Source organism: Suricata suricatta, chromosome 14, assembly GCF_006229205.1.
Source record: "Suricata suricatta isolate VVHF042 chromosome 14, meerkat_22Aug2017_6uvM2_HiC, whole genome shotgun sequence".
Lineage (NCBI taxonomy): Eukaryota > Metazoa > Chordata > Mammalia > Carnivora > Herpestidae > Suricata > Suricata suricatta.
This window is the reverse complement of record NC_043713.1, coordinates 56,711,736-56,718,147: the sequence shown is the minus strand read 5'-3', so window position 1 is coordinate 56,718,147 and position 6,412 is coordinate 56,711,736. Positions and strand designations below refer to the sequence as shown.

The 6,412-nt window shown below is 37.1% G+C and overlaps 1 pseudogene; it reads right to left on the bottom strand.

Annotated features, from left to right (window-relative positions):
- Positions 1-2,290: 2,290 nt before the first annotated feature.
- LOC115277445 lies at positions 2,291-3,354 on the bottom strand (annotated as a pseudogene).
- Positions 3,355-6,412: the final 3,058 nt, after the last annotated feature.

Below are 6,412 nucleotides of genomic sequence, written 5' to 3'. Positions count from 1 at the left end.
ATATGTGGAATCTAAAATATAAAACAAATGAAGAAACAAACAAACCAAAAAACCAAACTGACTCTTAAATACAGGAAACAGACTGGTGGTTGCCACGGTGGGGGAGCAGGGAATGGGTGAAATAGATAAAAGGGAGTAAGAGGTACAAACTTCCAGTTATAAAATCAGTAAGTCATGGAGATGAAAAATACAGCCTAGCGAATATAGTCAATAGTATTGTAATAACATTGTATGGCGACAGATGGTGACTGTACTTACCATGGTGAGCACTAATGCATAAAATTATCAAATCACTAAGTTGTACACCTCAAATTAATATAACATTGTATTTCCACTATACTTCAATAATAAATTTAAAAAATAATAATTAGTAAATGAAGTTACATTTGTACAGTTCTGAGTCTATGATATGTGAAAATGTATACTCACCATTATTTGCATTTGGTTGTTAAAAGTGTTTCAGACTTTTGTCTTGTTGTAAGCTATTCACATGCTAAGAAGAATTTTCCCTGCTCCTGGATCTTGATTGAAATAGGGATTAAAAGACTTTAAGAGAAACATCTACCAATTGCAACAAATGGACTTTACATGAGTCCTGATTCAAACAAATTTTAAGGAAAAACTTATGAGATAAAGGGGTAATTGGAACCCTGGTTGAATAGTTTATAATGTTAAGAAAAATTGTTAATTTTCAAAGGTGTAATAATGGATAGATACATATAGAGATACACAACACACACAATGAAGGATTTATGGCTGAAATGATATAATGTCTGGGATTTGCTTCTAAATAATCTGGTGTGGGGCTGGGGGGTTGCTAGGTTCATAGAATATGCATTTGGTCATGAGTTGATTTGGGGGTGATGGGCACGTGGAGGTTCTTTACATTTACTCATTATGACAAAATACTCTTTTTTATTTGTATTTGAAACTTTTCATTAAAAAAAAAGAAGCCTGGGGTGCCTGGGTGGCTCAGTCGGTTAAGTGCCTGACTTCCGCTCAGGTCATAATCTTGCAGTTCTGTGAGTTCCAGCCTCTCATGAGGTTCTCTACTGTCAGCACGGGGCCCACTTTGAATCCTCTGTTTCCCTCTCTCGCTCCCACTTCCCTGCTTGTTCACATGCTCTCTTTCTCTCTCAAAAATAAAAATAAAAACAAAAAAGAAAGAAAAGAAAAGAAGCCCACTTTGGTTCTATTCTGGTTTTGATGACTGACATGGTGGGCAGACCATGTCTTGCTGGGTACAGGGCTCCTGAGAGGGCTACCTGTTTGCCAAGCAGGAGCTGTTCCAGGTTCAAGAAGCCTTTCCCTCACTCCCTTCATTCCTCTCAAGGCTTCTTGGCAGAAGTCCTACTGCTCTTCTTTTATATCATCTCTCTTTTCTATTTCTGAACTCCATTTCATGCTTTTCTTAATTATTCCCAACAAAGAGAAACTTGAAATTCACATATGCTGCCGCTGAACATCTTGTTACTGAAAGGGCATACAAAAATAGCCCAAAGAGCAGAATCTGTGGCAGAGAAAGCATCTGCCTTGTTTTTCTTTAAAACAAGGTTATTTAGCATAGATCTCAGATAAACATAGTGAACCACGTTTCATTTTTCTATTAATCGCACTTGAACTGAGAAACAGAAGTAAAAAAACATTTCTTCTTCTTCTTCTTCTTCTTCTTCTTTGTCTTCGTCTTCGTCTTCGTCTTCTTCTTCTTCCTCTTCTTCAACAAGAAGTTTATGCAAACAAGATGCCTCCCTTGAAGCGAAACGATCTAGGAATTCTTTTAGAGTAATACATCTCTACTTAAAGTCAGTTTGTCCCACATGTAACAGCTACATACAAAAAGTTGTAAAATTATCCTTGGTTTTATAATGATAAATGAAAATCATTAAAATTCTTCAATTGAACAGTGTATAGAAGAAATGTAAATAATTTTTATATTGTTTTTGTTGTTGTTGTCATTGTTGTTAAAGAGTGAAAACAAAATAACTTACTGGAATACAAAGATAAGAGACTAATGAGCATTCCACGAATGGAGGAAGGGTGGATTTTCACAGAGGCAGTATTTTTTTCCATCCCATCTCCACTTGATGTCAGTCAAAACATATCATTTCCCTTTATTAAAAAATAACAACAACAACAAAAGCCAGTACGCTTGTGCATGTACACCAATTACTTTATTTACAACAAAAGAATGGGGAGAAGGGAAATGAGAGAATAGAGAAAACTATTATTAAATATTATAAAAATACTATACTGTACTACTCAGGATGTGGTGGAACCAAATTGCAATTTTCTAACTGAGAATGTCTTTTTTCTCAGTCTGGAGGAACAGAGTTCTGGAGTGAAGTAGCAGATTCCTTTTCTGGTAGACACCTTCCATCTGCTGCCAGAACACATCAACTGTGTCTTCCTCATCCATTTCTAACTGTGCAGGTGTGTCTGTTGTGAGTCATTTTTTGAACTCACTAAGTTGAGAAAAAAAAACCTTGTGAGGTAAGGCGGGTTTGCATGGTGGGGGCCTCCTGCCGTCAGATGGCAACCAATGTCTACCCTCCGCTCAATTATTCTTGCTTGAGCACTGACCCCCAAGGCACCAGGAGTGACTTGTCTCCTTATTCTGGCTCTGAAATGCTGATTGCACCTTGTAAAGGAATTTATTATAGGAATTTATTCTTTTGTGTTTATGGGAGCAAAATTTACATTTTCTGAGAAACTTGTTGTACTTCCCCTCAAGAAAACAGGCTATTAACCCCTGCTCACAAAGATCTAACTTTTCTTTTGGTATGTTAAAAACATTGGCTTGTATTTGAATGCTGAGGATACCTTCTTTCCCCATATGATAAGCATCCAAATCACCTGCAATCGATCACTATTGATAAAGATTATGCATGAGTCTTCTACCAATCTATGTTCTGGAAAATTTTTACATACCAAAGAATTTGTTATCAGGAATCATTATCTAAGTCAATTGCCACTTCTGTTTTTTATCCCATACATTTTTTCAATAAATAGAGCTGACTCTCAAGTCAGTGCAGAGATGCCTGCTTGGTGATCAGAAAGAAACTTGAGGCTCTCTCACTCCCTTTCACCGGCACTGTCCATCCTTTAGGGAACCCTAGACCTGCTGGAGTTGGACTCCGGCATGTGTCTGCTTCATGGATTGGCTGCCCATCAAATTGGAATCTGATCTGCCTCATTGACAAACCCTGCCATTCACAATAGGCTTTCATCAGTTTACTAAGTATTGTATGCCTTTTAATCTTACACTGCACTGCAGAACCATCCTGTCTCACCACCTTCAAATTAATGATCATGGTTCTTGGTCTTAACTCATTCCTTGGGCTCTTCATTGGCCATGGTCTCCTCAGCTGCTGCTTCACAAAGAAGGTACCAGGTTGGCACTGAATAAGCACATAGGAGCCCCAGAAGCAGCAGAAGAAGGGGGCAGTGGTAAACAAAACAAAACAAAACAAAACAAAACCATTTTCTGAAATAAAAAAATTAGTCTCTTGGAAGTGTAAATTTAATTTGTTAATATACTAGACCAGGGTAGGGGAAGATCTTTATAATGGGATTTATTTTCAGTTGATTAATTGTGAAATAGGCAAGACTTAGCTGGAGAAGTCTGAAACTCCCGGGTAACTGACATGACTTAACAGAGAAGAGCTTCTCAACACAATCAAAACAGCAAAATATGTTCATTTACAACAGCATTAAAAGAGAATAACATAATTTAACAAAGTGAAATGTCTACTTGGAAAACTACAAAACATTGTTGAAAGAAATTAAGGAAAAACTAAATAAATGGGAGGGTATCTCAGGTTCAAGGATCAGAGGACTTAATATACTGTCAAGATGTCAGTACTCTCCAAAGTGATCCACAGAGTCATTCACTCCTCTCCCCATCAAAATTCCAGCTGGGTTTTTTGCAGACATTCACAAAATGGTCCTAAAATTCATATGGAAACACAAGGACTCAGAAGAGCCAAAATATTCTTGAAAAAGAAGAACAAAATTAGAGGACTCACCTCTTGAAACAAAAAAAAAATTGATTTTAAAGCTATAGTGATAAACACAATGTGTTACTAGCATAAAAATAAATATATAGTTCAAAGGAATAGGATTCAGGGTCCAGAAATAAACCTTCACATTTCCAGTTAATTGATTTTCAATGGGGTCCAAGACCATTCAGTGGAGAAAAGAATAGTCTTTCAAGAAACCGTTCTTGGATAACTAGATATCCACATGTAAAAAAATGAAATTAGATGATCTACTGTACACTATATACAAAAATTAACTCCAAATGGACCAAAACCTAATTTAAAACTGTAACAGTCTTTAGAAAAAAAATATGGGTTTAAGTCCTTGTGATTTTGGACTAGATAATGATTTGTGACACTTAAAGCATAGGCAACTGAAGAAAACATAGACAAATTGAACTTATCAAAATTAAAAACTTTTGTGATTCAAGGAACACCATCAAGAGAAGTAAAAAAAAAAGACAACATATAGAATGGGAGAAAATATTTGTAAATCATATATCTGATAAAGGATTGATACCTAGAGTATATAAAGCACTGTTACAACTCAATAATAAGAAGAAATAAAACCCAACTGAAAAATAGGTGTAGGATCAGGGTAGACATTCTCCAAAGAAGATATGCAAATGACCAAGAAGCACATGAAAAGTTGTTTCAACACAATTAGCCATCAGGGAAATGCATTTCAAAACCACAATGGGATACACTTCATACACACTAAGATAGCTCTAATCACAAAGACATAATAAAAAGTAGGGGCAAAGATATGGAGAATCAGAACCTTTCAATACTGCTAATTGGAATGTAAAATACTGCGGTTCCTACAGAAAATAGGTTGACTATTCCTCAAATGCTCAGACATAGAGTCACTACATGACCTTGCAATTCTACTCCTACGTATATACCCAAGACAATTGAAAACATATGTATATACAAAAACTTATACATGAATGTTTGTGGTAGCCTAGGTGCTGGGTGACCACTTCCGAGATGACTTTGTCACAAGGCAGGCTATTAGTTGACAGCTCAGCTGTGTCCAGTGTCCTGAGAACTTGAGTCCCTGTTCATGAACTTCTCCATGGGCTGTTCTACTTCCTCAAGTAGTGATGACTGGGTTCCAAGAAGGAGAGGGAACATCCCAAGAGATAAGAAGTAAAAGTTGCCGAATTCTTAGGGCCTGGACCTAGAAACTGGTACCATTACTTCTGTTGCATTTTATTGGTTGAGCAGCCACAGAGCCTAGATTCAAGAGTAGGGGATGTTGACCTCAACTCTTAATGAAAAGCGTGTTAAAATTTTGATGACATCTTTTATGCCACACCCCAGAGTAATTTCCAGAGCTGGGATGTGAATCCAAGAAATGTCTGAATCAAAGAGTTCAAAGTCTTAAAAATTCTGATTTACATTTCAAATAGGTTAGGTGAGAGACCCTGGTATGAAGAGTGGGAAAGCTATTTAAAATATTTTTAGTTGGGGACATCTGGCTGACTCAGTCGGAGGACCATGTGACTCGATCTTCGGGTCCTGAGTTTGAGCCTCATGTTGGGTGTAGAGATTACTTAAATAAAGAAAACTTAAAGGTAGTTTAGTTAGTTTTGGGGGGGGGGTGTTGTTGCTGTATTAGCTGTTCATAATCATGACCATTTTGAATAAAACTATTTGCAATATTTATGGCAAATTTCAATGATGTCATTTTAATGCTGAATTTCTGAAGGTGGGAAGGTCACTTATATTAGAGATGAGGCGATTAAAAGAACAAACAGAAGAAGGGCTTGTTTCCCTTTTAGCAACAGATCTGAAGACAGGACTCGCCATAAACAGAAAGAGCTCTGTCTATGCTTTGGTTTTGAAGGAGAAGAACAGTCTCTTTATAGTGGGCATGTCTTAACTCAACACCACATTACTCAGTTGGGCTTTAATCCTGGGGCTACAATCAAACCATTGAAAACTCCATCATTATACCTGACAGATGGGGCATGTGCCAGCATGATTCAGATCTGCTAGCACATCAAAATGGGAAGTCAGGGCTTTGTTCAACTGTTGGTTTTAAGATGCAAATAGAATCCAGCCCCTTTCCTATTTTATTTGGTCATTGTTCCCCAAAGTTTTTCCCCAGAGGATAGAGAAATTCCAGCCTCTGCCCTTATTTGCTTTGGGGATCTTGGATTTTGATATGACTACAGATGAAGATTTGCATAAATCACAGCTGGTAAAAGCTGGCCTAAGTGAATATGACATTGTAAATAGGATCTTGGTCCCTGGATAATATGAGGTGCTTGGGAGTGAAACTGACATAACAGTGTGTGGTATTGGAGCATCATTACTAAAACAATGCACTTGGGTAGGTCCAGGTATACGTTATTTTCTTGTGGTAC